This window comes from Coregonus clupeaformis, unplaced genomic scaffold (assembly GCF_020615455.1).
Source record: "Coregonus clupeaformis isolate EN_2021a unplaced genomic scaffold, ASM2061545v1 scaf1126, whole genome shotgun sequence".
NCBI lineage: Eukaryota > Metazoa > Chordata > Actinopteri > Salmoniformes > Salmonidae > Coregonus > Coregonus clupeaformis.
Genome location: NW_025534580.1, coordinates 72,192 through 86,696, shown reverse-complemented (window position 1 = coordinate 86,696; position 14,505 = coordinate 72,192). Strand labels below are relative to the sequence as shown.

Below are 14,505 nucleotides of genomic sequence, written 5' to 3'. Positions count from 1 at the left end.
GGGTGAACTATCCCTTTAACACATTTAGATTTTAGATACTGTACTTTGCGTTTGCATTACCCATATAGTTGTTTAAGGTCATTCAAAGGCAGAGTGCAGTATCAATATTTTAGGGGTCATAGGTCATGTGTTCATGGTTGATATGCATACAAAATTACTTCATAATAAGATAATAGTCCCTCGTGCATTATCTCTTATCTACCTACAATATATTTTTCTGGACAGCCAAAACACGTTAAAAGGGCCAAAGTTGAGGGATGGGCCTGGAGAAATGTAGCCACTCTCAAATTCATAGACAAAGTCATGGATACAAGGACTGACCATCCTTGATATCAACATTATAGTTTTAACCATGTTTTGAGGCTATACAGTGTTTGTTTACATTTACATTGTTTAAAAACATTGGAGTAAAACAAGCTTTTATATGTTGGGTTCTGATCTAAAAGCTCATGAGGTATTTATAAGTTATATTCTTCTAGAATAAATAGGTATATATCATTGATAAAAATTAAAATAAATGATGTAGCAACAGCAGATTGCCCCTTTAAAGCTATTTTTCTCAGTTTCGCTGTTTGCATAGTTACTGCTCTTTGCCTTTGTAGGGCAGTTATTGACCTCAGGTGGCTGCCCTTCCCTTGTCCCTAGTCTGCCTCCTTTCCCTCCTATCACCATGGAGACAGCTTCCTGACAACAATGGCACAGTTGTTAATACATAAACCTGTTCTGTCAGTTAATGTACTTAAAGATTAGAATGTTCCAATGTGGTTTGCCAAAAAGATGACAAGACAGTAATCCTGGATGATGACTGTGTGAACTGTCTAACAGATATGTCACATTTCTGGTTCGTCCATAACTTCTTTCCTGCTTGTAGAAGGGTGCGTTTACATGATTTCATGAAAATGTTTCTTCAGTGAGGGTGTGTAATGCAAGTCAAGGTATCCTTAGATGATTGTTTTAAGATGGTCATATCAAGGATCATTTATCTATTTGATTTTGAATTTTAGGACCCCTGTAGGTATATAAAAAAAGATATAAAAATGATTTTATGAAAATTGAATTTGGCCTTACTGCTATTAGCCCATAGAAACACATGGAATAACAAACCAGACAGTTAAACATTTATTAAAAAAGGAAATATGTTTTAAATTGTCTGTCCTATATCTGAGATATAAGAAAGCTCAGGAAATTATTATATATTTATTTTACCCATATTTAACCCCTTTTTTGTCATTAAAGTAATTCAATTATATTTCTTTAACTGGTACCTGGTTCAGACGAGTCCTGTGAGGCTTGTGTTCATCGCAGAGCGAAACAACTGACATGTATGTGTTCATGTGAGTCTCAGCTTTCGATGGTGGGGTTTGTGGTTTGAATTGAAGAGGGCAGTCCATAAACGCAGATGAAGGATATCAAGGATAAGGAAATATTCTGTATGGAGGAATGGTCTAAGATCCCTCCTAATATGTTCTCCAATCTCATATTTTGTTGTGGTTGAAAAAAGGCTCAGCGTCGTTATGCTTGCAAGGGGAAGGTGATAGGGTATTGAAAACAGGGCATCCAATAATTTTGACACCTATCTTTTTGATATAGCTTTTTTTATTACTTGTTATACAAAATCTCTTTCTCTGAGCAATTGTATTAGTATATTTATATATATAATTATGTATTGTTTTGCATACAATATTTGTTTGATTTATTTTATAATATTTTTTGCTCATCTTTATCAAGGGATCCAATAATTCCCACTGTATGTGGGTGAGTCAACTTATTTGAATAACGATATTATGATATGATTTAATACATGTTCTCCATTTGAAGAACACATTGAAAGTAAACTTTATTAGATTAAACAAAATGTTTAATCATTTTGAGACTACAGGAAATAGGTAGACTGCTATGTTAAACAACTGCATTCACGGTTGCCAACAGCCTTTTGGCTGTTGTAGTCTTTTGACCGTAGAAAAACAGGAATCTCTACATTTGTCCCAGGTGAGGCAGGAGGCATGCGAGGGAGGGGCAACTGCTCCTGCACCTGAACTAGACAGACTGGAACAACCTTCATGATTTACAAGAAATCACCTGACTGACTAGAAAGGAAAAACCTTCAAGCTAAAGGTGACCAATCACATCATGAAGTACAACTAGGCCCCACATCGCTATAAAGCGTCAGCTGCATCTCCACTTGTAGACATATAATTCTAGATACCAACTCAACAGGCAAAGGTAAGGACATCTATAAAGTTACTATTACAAGACACAAGCCTGAAACAATACATGGGTGTTTTGTCTTTCAAAATGGACATATAAAATGAAGTATGACTTTTGTAAAGACATTATGTAATTTATTTTATACAAAGCCTTCCGTAATAAGTTTATTGTTATGATAATAACAATGCATGCATTTAATTAGTAAATATAGGTATTATATAAAAGGCATTATGATGTGGGCATAATGATAAAGAAATTATGATGATGACATTATGCACATTCCTAAAAAGGGACTAATATGGACTTAAATATTTAATACACATTCTGCTGTCTGGCAATTAATTCAACAATTTCAGCCTGCACTATAAACGCTCTCTCACCCTTTTAACTGTGCATTGGATATGCTAAGGGAATCTTTGGAAGACAGTTTTGTAATATACCTACAGTACTGCTAAATATTTAAAGGAGGGTTCAGCTCTTCTTCCCGAGCAGTAGCGTCTGAGCGTTGTCGACGTGTCCCCCGTGGCTGTGGTCTCGGGGGACACAAAACAGGCAACTAGAACGTACACTGAACAATTGGGTTTAGACTCTCACTTTAGGAATACAGCCAGATTGATGTCAAAATTGGACATCTGACCATGTCATGAGGACGTCAGAAAATGCTTTCAAAACTGGCCACTAGGGACAACAGTGAGCACTATTACCATCAATTGGGCTTTAGTTTTGCAGAAGGTTGAGTGTTCAATCCCTTGTTTTAAATTGTTTGGTTTTAACCATGTCCCAAAATGTAACCCTTACCTTAACCATTTGGAATGAGTGCCTAAAGGTAATGTTTAATCCTAATCCCAAAACATACCTTAACCATTTGGAATGAGTGCCTAAAGGTAATGTTTAATCCTTATCCCAAAACGTACCTTAACCATTTGGAATGAGTGCCTAAAGGTAATGTTTAATCCTTATCCCAAAACGTACCTTAACCCAGGGCATCCAAACTTATTGGGCCCACGACCCAATTTTGATATCTGAAAATTCTCGCAACTCCAACCATGTGAAACATTTATGTAATTAACTGTCAATGTTTACTTTTTTAATTGGAGCTATGGCAGTCAATTGCAAATTGGTCTGACAATGGATCTCATCTCACCCCCACTAATGACATGGGTGTGCTTGATGCATGACGCGTTGGAGCTTCTCAAAGTCAGGGGGCGTGGTCAACAGTGCACACCTCATCGCTCCTGGATCGATATTTGTTTTTAATACAGACGAGAGCACTGAATCAGCGTAGCATGAGTTGTAATGTTCGGAGGGAGACGGCACAGTATTCCCTTTGAGTCTGTTGTAGTAAATATAGTCAGGAACCAAAACTCCTCCATAGTGACTCGTGAATGAGTTGTCTGTAGCATTCAAACACATGACAGCTCGATCAGCTGTTCAATTTCACTTACTGGCACGTCAACTGAGCCAGGATTACAGTCAAACGGATTTCGCTGATTCGGTCACTCATCTGTATATTTTTTTATTTCCCCTGCATGCCTGCGTTTAGTTCGTTCAGTTTTCCAAATATGTCTGTTACCTTCGGCAAGGAGACACATTTTATTTTCATTAGAAAGTCAACAAAGTCTGTTTTTTATATCCATTGCGAATAACAGTTCCTGTCTCAATTTGAAAAATTGTTCCAACACTACCCCTTGATAACCACCAAGCCTGGTGTGAATAGAACATTGTCATGCTCTGATCCCATATCTCCACAAAGTTTTGCGAACAGGCATGCGCGATGTAGTTTACAATCAAAGTTACCTGCTGCATATCTCTGAGTTCTACGCTCAGCTCTTTTGCTGCCAGTTGCTCTCGGTGTATCCATTATAGCTTAGTGGGTGTATCATACAATGGTCCATATGGCAGAGGGAGACACATTCATAACTAGAGTGCAGAGGCCTGCCCGCAGTCCCGTGATAGATGGAGCCCCATCTGTGCAAAAGCCCACCATTCGATCCCATGGAATCTGTTTTTTTTGTTAATATAGCCACGCAGCACACTGAACATCCCCTGTGCCGTTTCATGCTCGGGAATCGTTTCATGCTCGGGAATCGTGAGACAGAACAATTATGTCCTCATGAATAGCAGCCCCTGACATGTAGCGAACAGAAGTCAATACATCTCGCCCCTCACAGCTAACATCTATTTGGAGAGCTTAAAGCGTAGCTCCCGAGTGGCGCAGCGGTCTAAGGCACTGCATCTCAGTGCTTGAGGTGTCACTACAGACCCCCTGGTTCGATTCCGGCCGTGATTGGGAGTCCCTAGCTAAATAACGGTTAAATAAACATTTTAAATTGTTGAGTAGTTCAGTCAGTTTCCTCTTGATTGCTAGTTATAGCATAAATTCTTAGTTTCACAGTGTTATCTGACAAAGGTATTGATGTGAGTTTCTGTGCCTCCCCAGGTCCCACACATTGTTTTCACCATATCAATTGCGGCCAGTAATATCAAAGTCTCTGCAATAGTGTGTGGTTTCATAGCATAGTGGGCCTAGCCATTCACAGTGGGAATGATTCAAATGCAACGGTCAAGTGCTGCCTTTTCCCACGATCTGAGGGTGCTCTCTGGTTGAATTAGAACTTTTAGATTTAATGAATTTTCATTTAGATTTGTTATGGTTAACCACATTACAATGATTTTGAGAGACAAAGATGATATAATATACCAGGATTTTTTACATTCTACCGCGACCCCATTTTCATTTCAGGCGACCACACATAGGGTCTCAACCACTAGTTTGGGAACCACTGCCTTAACCATACAGAATGAGTGTCTAAACTTAACCCTTAACTTTAAAATGTGACGTTGGGAGAAATGGAACGATACAGAACAGCAGAAGCAACATAAACACTTAGACATTTGACGTTTGGGGTAACTTCCAAAATGTAATGTTTGCAGAACGTGGATGACCGTCTAATTCTGCAGCGAGACAGAGCTTGTTGAGGAATAAGCACTTTCCTTTAGTAGTGCTATAGAAAGCGTTGAATGAGTTGAGCTCTTGGCAGCCTGGCTCGGTTTTCGGTTGCTGCTTGCTGGGCTGTTTCTCTGTCGACGACGAGCCTGCTGGGTTGTAGCGTTGGGTGTAGCCTCTCGCAGCTGCGTCGGGCCTGTCCCTGGTGTCTGTACACTAAACATACAATCAGAGCATGTACTGGCCAAAAATTGGAGTCACTCACACACTGGAAATTAGTGATGTTACGTTTACTACTGGAGCTCTGAGACATGTGTCTCGTAATCGCTAAGCAGCTAACTTCGAAGCAGTGTGCGGATACGTGTATCACTTTATCAGAAGTATGTCATCAATGACGTCTGAAGCTTCGTTTGATCACATGCTTTTCACACAGTGTTGCAAAATGCGAGATCCCACTGATTTCACCATGGTTCTGGTGCTTTCTCCGATTCTAAGCTACTTTCAAACACCAACCTCTATTGGACACCATACTTACACATATAGTTAGGATTTTGTACATTTAGTTTTGCCTGACTGGTAGCCTGACTGGTAGCTTAGCAGGTAGAGTAGGGAACTATGGAACATTCAGGTACATAAGGTATGAGGTCCAATCCTGTCAAAGGCTAAATATTGTAGATTTTTTTTTCATGTGAAACCACACTTTCTGCATAATTTGTTTTATTTAGTATAGTATAAGATTCTGTCTTAAGCATCCTAAATATTGCCATAGATTATTTTTATTTTTTTAAATAGTCAACTTGAAGGCAAAAAAGGGAAGCGTGATGTAAAGCTAACAACTTCCCTAGTTCTGATGAATACAGTGGAGATAAGAGAAAGGTTATCTGATATTCACAGGCTGCTATTTATTGCTGACCAGCAGATGTCACTAATGTGCATTGTGAACCAATAATGAAGCTGAAGTAATGAACCGTTTTTTCGCCACAATTTGGTGAAAGCTCCGAAGCCTTCAGAAAGCCTCAGTTTCCCATCACTACTTTGATCATGTTGATCATTTGTTGGAGGGTATTTTATACTTTGAAACAGAATACATTTTGATGTATCTTTGCCCAGCTGTCTTGAGTGAATGATCAACCAACACTAATTGTATTTGTTGTGAGAATAAACCACTAACAATGTTTATTACTTTACTTTGACAAACTCTGAAAAACATCGTTTTCTTTAGAAGACTGCTGCAGCCCATCCATCTTTAGGTGTTGGGATTCCCCACCAGGTGGGGTTATAGTCATGGAGAGGCCTGATGATGAGGAGTCACCAGGTGGGGTTATAGAGGTGGAGAGGCCTGATGAGGAGGAGTCACCTGGTGGGGTTATAGTCATGGAGAGGCCTGATGATGAGGAGTCACCTGGTGGGGTTATAGTCATGGAGAGGCCTGATGATGAGGAGTCACCAGGTGGGGTTATAGAGGTGGAGAGGCCTGATGATGAGGAGTCACCAGGTGGGGTTATAGTCATGGAGAGGCCTGATGAGAAGGAGTCACCTGGTGGGGTTATAGTCATGGAGAGGCCTGATGATGAGGGGTCACCAGGTGGGGTTATAGAGGTGGAGAGGCCTGATGATGAGGAGTCACCAGGTGGGGTTATAGTCATGGAGAGGCCTGATGATGAGGGGTCACCAGGTGGGGTTATAGAGGTGGAGAGGCCTGATGATGAGGAGTCACCAGGTGGGGTTATAGTCATGGAGAGGCCTGATGATGAGGAGTCACCAGGTGGGGTTATAGTCATGGAGAGGCCTGATGATGAGGAGTCACCAGGTGGGGTTATAGTGATGGAGAGGCCTGATGATGAGGAGCCACCAGGTGGGGTTATAGTCATGGAGAGGCCTGATGATGAGGAGTCACCAGGTGGGGTTATAGTCATGGAGAGGCCTGATGATGAGGAGTCACCAGGTGCAACGGGTGGTGAAGGGGAAAGAAGAGGCACCACACCTGTTCACAGCACTGGCACTCCTGATAGCACACCAGATATGTTAGCAATGCTACAGGGCTTCATGTTGAATCAACAGCAGCAGATCAGCCAGCTACAGGAGGAGGTGCAGAAAGGAAAGACAAAGCAACAGTGTGTTTAGCAGAAGTTGCACCACAGGTTCAAAAGTGTAGTCGCAAATGTGTACATGTCTTTTCTGGGGCCTGGGGTTTTTCCTGACCTCATGACCTGGTCAGCTAAAACCATGGGTCCCATTCATAGGCTATGAGTATCAGTTGGCCAAAAATGTACTGTCCCGAACCAAATTTCTACTGGTCCAGACATGGTGTAGTTTCTAAATGCATTAGGGTCATACAGGGTCATAGGTTGGTATGCTTTCTCTCTATATTAATAGGCTATATTTGGTTATTGTGATATGTATTAAAAAGCTGTTTAATATAATTTAGCAATGTAAAGTCGTCTATTCTTTAGAATTGCATTGCATTTATTTTTGTAATTTAGAGATTTTTTTATACATCTCAAAATAGGACGCTGCCCCTTTAAGCGAACTGCGTTCCAAAAAAGTATTCTTGAAGGCTAGGCAAGATGAAAACTGGAATGTATTTTTTTAGATTTATTTTAGCAGACTATCAACAGTAGCCAGCATATTGGTAGTATGTTCAATATTGAAGATCACTAAACCTCAAATAAATAAACTCAGAGAGTAGATTGATTATTTTTGCTCAGGACAGCTTGCGTGTGCTGTGTGAATGTATCAACTGCTGTACTGCTCGAGAAGTTGTGGCTTGCGGGAGCATAATGGCGTTTGAATGAATGGCCAATCATATACACGGGTTGGTTGTTTAGCAACAAAACCGACTTGTGCACAACCATGGGGCAAAACAGACGGGGTTGGTTTAGATTGTTGACAACAAGTAAGCTACATACCTGCCAACTTTTCAAAAAACCTTGGAGTGAGATTTTGTCCTGGGTCCGCCTGGGTCCTGCAGTCGGTGAAAAGCAATTGCACTGCCTGCGTCTCAGAACTGCGGCCGCCTTGATCTCATGAGGTTATCGTTGCCCACGTGTGCATGACGTCAGAGAAAGTGGGGATCAAGTCGGACACAAATCTAACCAGCATGCATTGGGCGGTGATCGCCGGTGATCGATTCCGCGCAGACCTGGCTCATCTCAAATGAGCCTCTTGTCTAGGATCTGTCGGCATGGTTATACTGGCCTGTGGCCTTCTTGGAGGCCTTGATGATATCGGAGGGGGGCTCCCATTTGAAGCAGGGCTCCAGATTGGCCATCTTTATGGTCATTATTGAGGACAGGGTGCCATCCAATGCTAGGCTGTTTCTTCTCTTGGTTTTGTTCAGTCCCACAAATGAAAACACCCTCTCAGCATCTGCGTTTGCATGGGGCAATACCAGGACAAGCTTGGCGAAAGCAGCAAGCCTCTTAAATTCTTTGGCTCCTGTCACCTATGGAAAATGCACCAAAACACAATGGAAAAACATACCTTGATTTTTGATTGATTAATACTGTAAGTATACTGTAGGTTGATCCATTAACAAAGTTCAGATAAAAACATAGATAATTTGCAACATGCATGACACATACATGCATGCAACAATTTTAAGCAACAGATGTAGCCAAGCCACACCTGCCAAAAGGAAAGACAAAAAAGGAAAATATGTTTACCTTATGCTTCCGGGTTGCCATTTCAGCCCAGAAGCTTTCCATTTCAGTTTCGTCCTGCAGGGATATCATTGGCATGGTCTGATAATTTAGAAACTCCTCACCCAGAAGGTCATGCTCCTCTGGCCCATGGTATGGGAGGAGATGGGGAAACCTATTTATGAAAGTAGAGTTACAAGTTGTTACGTTTTAGGTATATAGTCATCAACCAGCAGCAGTTCATACACATCTTTGAGGAGAAGCCACATAAGAATATCTCATGTGCAGTTTAGGAGTGAACACACCTCATCATAAAACACAGGGTATTTTAGCTAAGATGATAGACAATAATTAGAGAAAAAAACTAACCTTTCAACAAAGTACAGGACATCTTCGATGTCACTTTCAGCCCTCTGCCGTACATCTACAAATTGTGAGTGCTTGATCAGTGGCTCTTCCAGTGGCAGCTTCTTAAGTGCATAGTCCACAGCACTTGTCAGGAAACACAACACAGCTTCATGGAATGAATCCACCTGCTGTGGTGTGATGTCACCTCGTCGAGTAATCTGTTAAATTTAGCCCTGGTTGTGAACCCAATGTTCAACTTTCTTCCTGTCACAGATACAGCATATCGGTATAAGGTACAAGGCTAAATATCACATATCACAGTGTTTGATCATAATAATAGTCAAATACTAACCTGGTAAATGGTTTGCCTTTTCTTTAAAGGCAATTTCACAAGGCTCCTCATGGCACTGCAGAGCTGCTGGAACCATAAACTTGGAACATAGCTTGCGTTCGAATTTCACCATCTATAACAGACATTTACAAAAATAGTAGGTGAAACCTGTTTTAGAGGATCCCTGCAGATATCAGCAAGAAACACAGAATGGAGAAAAACTGCTAAATCCAATCCCACCTCATCATGTAACAAAAATATTGATGACTGCTCTCTCTGAAGCAGCGAGTTGAAAGAAGTGAAAGTTGGTATGGTGGCTTAGAAGAACAGCAGGTTTACTTCTATTGCACACATTTCCTGTATTTATGTTAAATTCTTTGGAATACATCTTACCTGTTCGAAATCAGCTGAGTTTACATTCACCACACTAAATCATGTTCACAAGCACAAACAAATAATTTATTTCAAGATTTAAATTTTAAGAGAGTGAGTACTCAATTGGACGACATTTCATTGTTACATACCTAGTCTCAGCTCAGCTTCTTATCAGACTTCTTGAGGTAGTGACCGTTTCTTCTCCTTTTGTCTTTTGTGGCAACGGTATCTCTTCTTCTGTCTCTAGCTTCGGGGTGCAGCGCATACGGTTCAGTGGCGCTCATCAGCGCCATCTACCGTCGGGGAGTTTGAAAAAAGGAACGAACGAGTCTCGGACGATTTTTATTTGCGTGAGAAATTGGATGTGTGGCGTGAGTGCGTGTGAAAACAGGCAAAAACATGTGTCACACGGCGAAAGTGTGAGAGTTGGCAGCTCTGAAGCAATATTTTGTCTCCAATGTATTTTGACAACAGATATACATTTGCACAATAAGCACTTGTTGTCTCTCAAATACATCATTACAGTAGTTGGTTAGCTAGCTAGCGAATCTTTGCCTAATTAGCATTGACATGAAATCAGTCAAAACACCTCAAAACAAGACATGGTATCAAGAACAAGATGAAACGAGCTGTAAGGAGTCACTTACGATTCCCCACATGGCAGTTTATTGTCATGGTTACTAGCCATCTGGCCATCCAGAATCACAACAACAAACTGACCTCTGCCCCATGGAAGTGCACACGTCATTTTCCTGACTGTCAACTAACCCATCTATAATCAAATACAAATAGCACAACTTTTCTGCGTGTAGTCTTCAATGGTTTTCAATGGTAGACTGCGGAACTGAGGCTTCGCAAAGGTCAATGTGGATCTTGAATCTAATGGCGGTGGAATCAAGGAGAATTGGACTATTGTCCAAAAGAATGGACAACGGAGCAAAGTAGCGTACAAGTGCTGAGAATGTCCCTTCGTGTCTTGTAGGAGTACAGTTTGTTAATGAGGAGCAGCTGATCGGATTACCAATCTTGGAGAATCCATTTGAGATATCCAAACTGGTGGAGAGAGTACTGGGTAAAGTGAAGGCTGTGAGGATCACTAGAGGCGGGCTTGTTTCTACTTTTTTTGTACTTCTGAGGATCAGAAGGAATGTGTGTTGCGTCTCACCGGATTTGAGAAGTTTGACTTGTCGTGTGTCTCTTCGGAACAGGGCACCCCTCAAGGGGGTAATATCTGACATCTCGTGGGAAGTCGATGTTGCAGAGATTAAAAATATTCCTGTAGTGATTGATGTACGTCGGATGAATCATGTGGTGAATGAAGAAAAAGTGTATCTGTTCTTTTGTTTTTTGATATGGAGTCTCTCCCTACTCAAGTGCAGTTGGGGTATATAAACTACAGAGTCAGAGCATTTATCCCAAGACCAATGCAGTGTGATCACTGTAAAGCTTTTGGACATGTTTCAAGTGTTTGCAGAAGGGAGAAGCCGAGATGTCCAAGTTGTGGAAAATATCATATCATGTGTTTTAAAAGTGATGAAAATGTGACATGTTGCAATTGTGGTGGGAACCATGAAGCCACGTCTTTTGAATGCTGATGTACAATACTATATCTCACCCTTCATTCTAGGCCCAGCAGAGGAGGTATTAGGTGAACACCTTGACAAGAAAGGCCCAGCAGAGGAGGAATTAGGTGAATACCTTGACAAGAAAGGCCCAGCAGAGGAGGTATTAGGTGAACACCTTGACAAGAAAGGCCCAGCAGAGGAGGTATTAGGTGAACACCTTGACAAGGAGGAGGAAGCAGAGATGGTAAGACACACTTCCATCGTTTACATCCTCAGTGGTCATGCTGATCATGTTCCTGTAATGTGTTATGTTTTTTCAGTTTTCTTTACATCACTCCGGCTTTAGAAATCACTCCTCCATTAACTGGTTGCTAAAATTCTAAACTGGCTCATTTCAATTTATGTGACAAAGCAAGCAATATATAGTGTAGAGAATCATTGTAACGTCTAAACTGCAGTGAAATATCTTTGGAATAACCAAAAATATTGTATTTTCAACTGTTTGAAGCTGGTGTACAAAACAAAAGTAAAATTATGCAAAAAAGGAAACTTAAGGATGGGAAGCATAGACATGGGCAGAGAGATGAGTCTTGAGTCACGTGACTTGGACTTGAGTACTACTCGAGTTGCACATTTTGTGTCTTGCCATTCGACTTCGACTTGAGCATCTATGACTCGTGACTTAACATGGACTTGAGCTGTATGACTCGAGATTCGATTTGTCATCTCGCTCACAATATTGGAGTGCTGCAGATTCTGTGCGTTGTGATGATGCCCTGATGCAGAGGTGGCACCACAGGTCCCGGAGTGGTGGGGCAAATTGTTTTCCCTGGGACCCAGAACTTTTCCTAATCTGGTAACCTAACCAGGTATAAATCCGGACCCTATAGGATCTGACAGTGATTCATTAGTTGTAAAAAATATATATATATGGGCAATGATGGGAGTGGGACCCGATTTTACATTTTAGTCATTTAGCAGACGCTCTTATCCAGAGCGACCGACAGGAGCAAACAGGGTTAAGTGCCTTGCTTAAGGGCACATCGGCAGATCTTTCACCTAGTTCGAACCAGTGGCCTTGAGTACTCGAAACCCAAAATGAGGGGCTTGTGACTTGACATGACCTGAGCTTAAACACTTCGAAGTTTGACGTTTGGATTTTTTTTTTAATGTGTTGTTTGAGAAACATGGATGAACGTCTAATTATGAGGTGAGACTGTGAGAACTTGTTGATCTTTCCACCTGCTAAGAAGGTGAAATATCTAGATAAAAACAAAAAGCTTCCAGCAGATTATAAATTCTGAGTTCCGACACCTGTCAGATTGTAGTGTGATGTCTGAAGCTTCGAACGTCATCATCAGCATCAGTACATTATATAAAATCAGTAGTGCTTTGAAATCTGCATCAGAGTGTCGGAGCTCCGGTATCAATCATCCCATCACTGAAAATAAGTAAAGAAGTAATTTTGTGTGGGAGATAAAAACGTTTTTTACGTCAGAGGCAGAGATGGCTCAGAACGACAAAATCCAGGCTTTAACACAGCCCGTCTATAGGACGCACACTGTTTAAAGGCCCCCTCCAGAGGACGTTACCGCCACTATAGAGCCCCACAGTGGACGCGTCATAATACCCATAAAACCTAGCGGTTTAACACGGAAATGGTTCCAATAATTTTTTCACCATACATTTTTCCTTTAGGGGATTTTAAGAACCACTTCAAACGAGGTTTGTGTTTCATGTAGGCTTTCCCTGGCATGACGTTTTGATAACCATGTAAATCTCTCTCGGACAAGGTGACTTTTATCAACATATCCGTCTCTATTTAATCTCAGATTTGAAAATGCTAATTAGCATCAAAGTAGGCATCATGCAAGACAACAAATCCCTGCATGCTCCATCACGTCATCTCTAGCTGTCAGCTAGCTAGATGGCTACAAGCTACACAAGCAAAAATGTGTTTACATCCCTGTTAGTGAGATTTCTCCTTTGCCAAGATAATCCATCCACCTGACAGGTGTGGCATGTCAAGAAACGGATTAAACAGCATGATCATTACACAGGTGCACCTTGTGCTGGGGACAATAAAAGGCTGCTCTAAATTGTGCAGTTTTGTCACACAACCCAATGCCACCTAGAGGGATGGTTGGCCATGGAATAAACAAAATGAGGTGCTGGTGTGTTTCCCCTTTTAGGTCTTTGTCACAAATATCTGGCCCTTGTCCAGTCATACTCAGGGTCTCATCGTGTGTCCCTCGAAGGCATTCTGTCTTAGTTGCAGCAGTCAAATCGTGCTCATCGTGTGTCTGTGAATCACAACATTAAAGACGATGAGTGATCACAGCATTTCCACAAATTGAGCCATACACAATACAACTTAAGCATTGGGGACAGAATTTTGTTGACAACATGATGGTTTACACTATGCCTAGTGTGTGTGAATGATGGAAGAATCTTACCCCAGCTGTAGGTCCATTTGAGTGTGTGGTCACTTAGGCCTGAACATCAACCAGTACTGGGACCATTGGAGACATGGGATGCTTGCTCTCAAAATGCTGCTTGAATGTCTTCGGGTCTGCGTCTAAAAAGGTCAAGTATAAAATGGAGGAAGTTAAGAATCTGTGGCAGAGATTGAATTCAAAGTTGACACAAATGATAAAATAAGCAATAACTGATAGACACACACACACTACATGTTAATGTTTTTACATGTATGTGAATTGTAAAGTATTTTGTCTGTAATGTCATGTTCGTTATGTGTTGTACCCCAGTAAGACTAGCTGTTGCCATTGGCGTCTGCTAATGTGGATCCTAATAAATCAAATCAAAAGGCCAGTACACATGGAGAGGAACCGAAAGGCCCATACAGTACCAAACAATACTACTCAACCCACAGACAGAGCAGGTGTGGACCAGTGCTGCCTTGGCTGCAGTCTTCTGGTCCGCAGCTGCTCCCTTCATCTTGGCAGCTGTCGCCTTGGCATCAGTCAACAAGTTCAACTTCAACTTGAGTTGAAGGAGGGAAGGAGAGAGGGAGAGGAGAGGCGAGGCGAAGCGAGGCGAGGCGAGGCGAGGCGAGGCGAGGCGAGGAGA

At 41.5% G+C, this 14,505-nt stretch overlaps 1 long non-coding RNA gene across 2 annotated transcripts; it reads right to left on the bottom strand.

The window, feature by feature from the left end:
- Positions 1 to 7,015: 7,015 nt before the first annotated feature.
- On the bottom strand, positions 7,016 to 10,055 carry LOC123486310. 2 transcript variants are annotated; one of them, XR_006659335.1, is made up of 5 exons: positions 10,000 to 10,055; positions 9,497 to 9,608; positions 8,821 to 8,971; positions 8,065 to 8,600; positions 7,016 to 7,231 (listed from the first exon to the last, which is right to left on the bottom strand). It is a non-coding gene; the product is annotated as an uncharacterized LOC123486310 (long non-coding RNA). The 2 variants fall into 2 exon arrangements; XR_006659336.1 differs by lacking the exons at positions 7,016 to 7,231; positions 8,065 to 8,600; positions 8,821 to 8,971 and adding an exon at positions 9,372 to 9,408.
- Between the last annotated feature and the right edge of the window lie 4,450 nt (positions 10,056 to 14,505).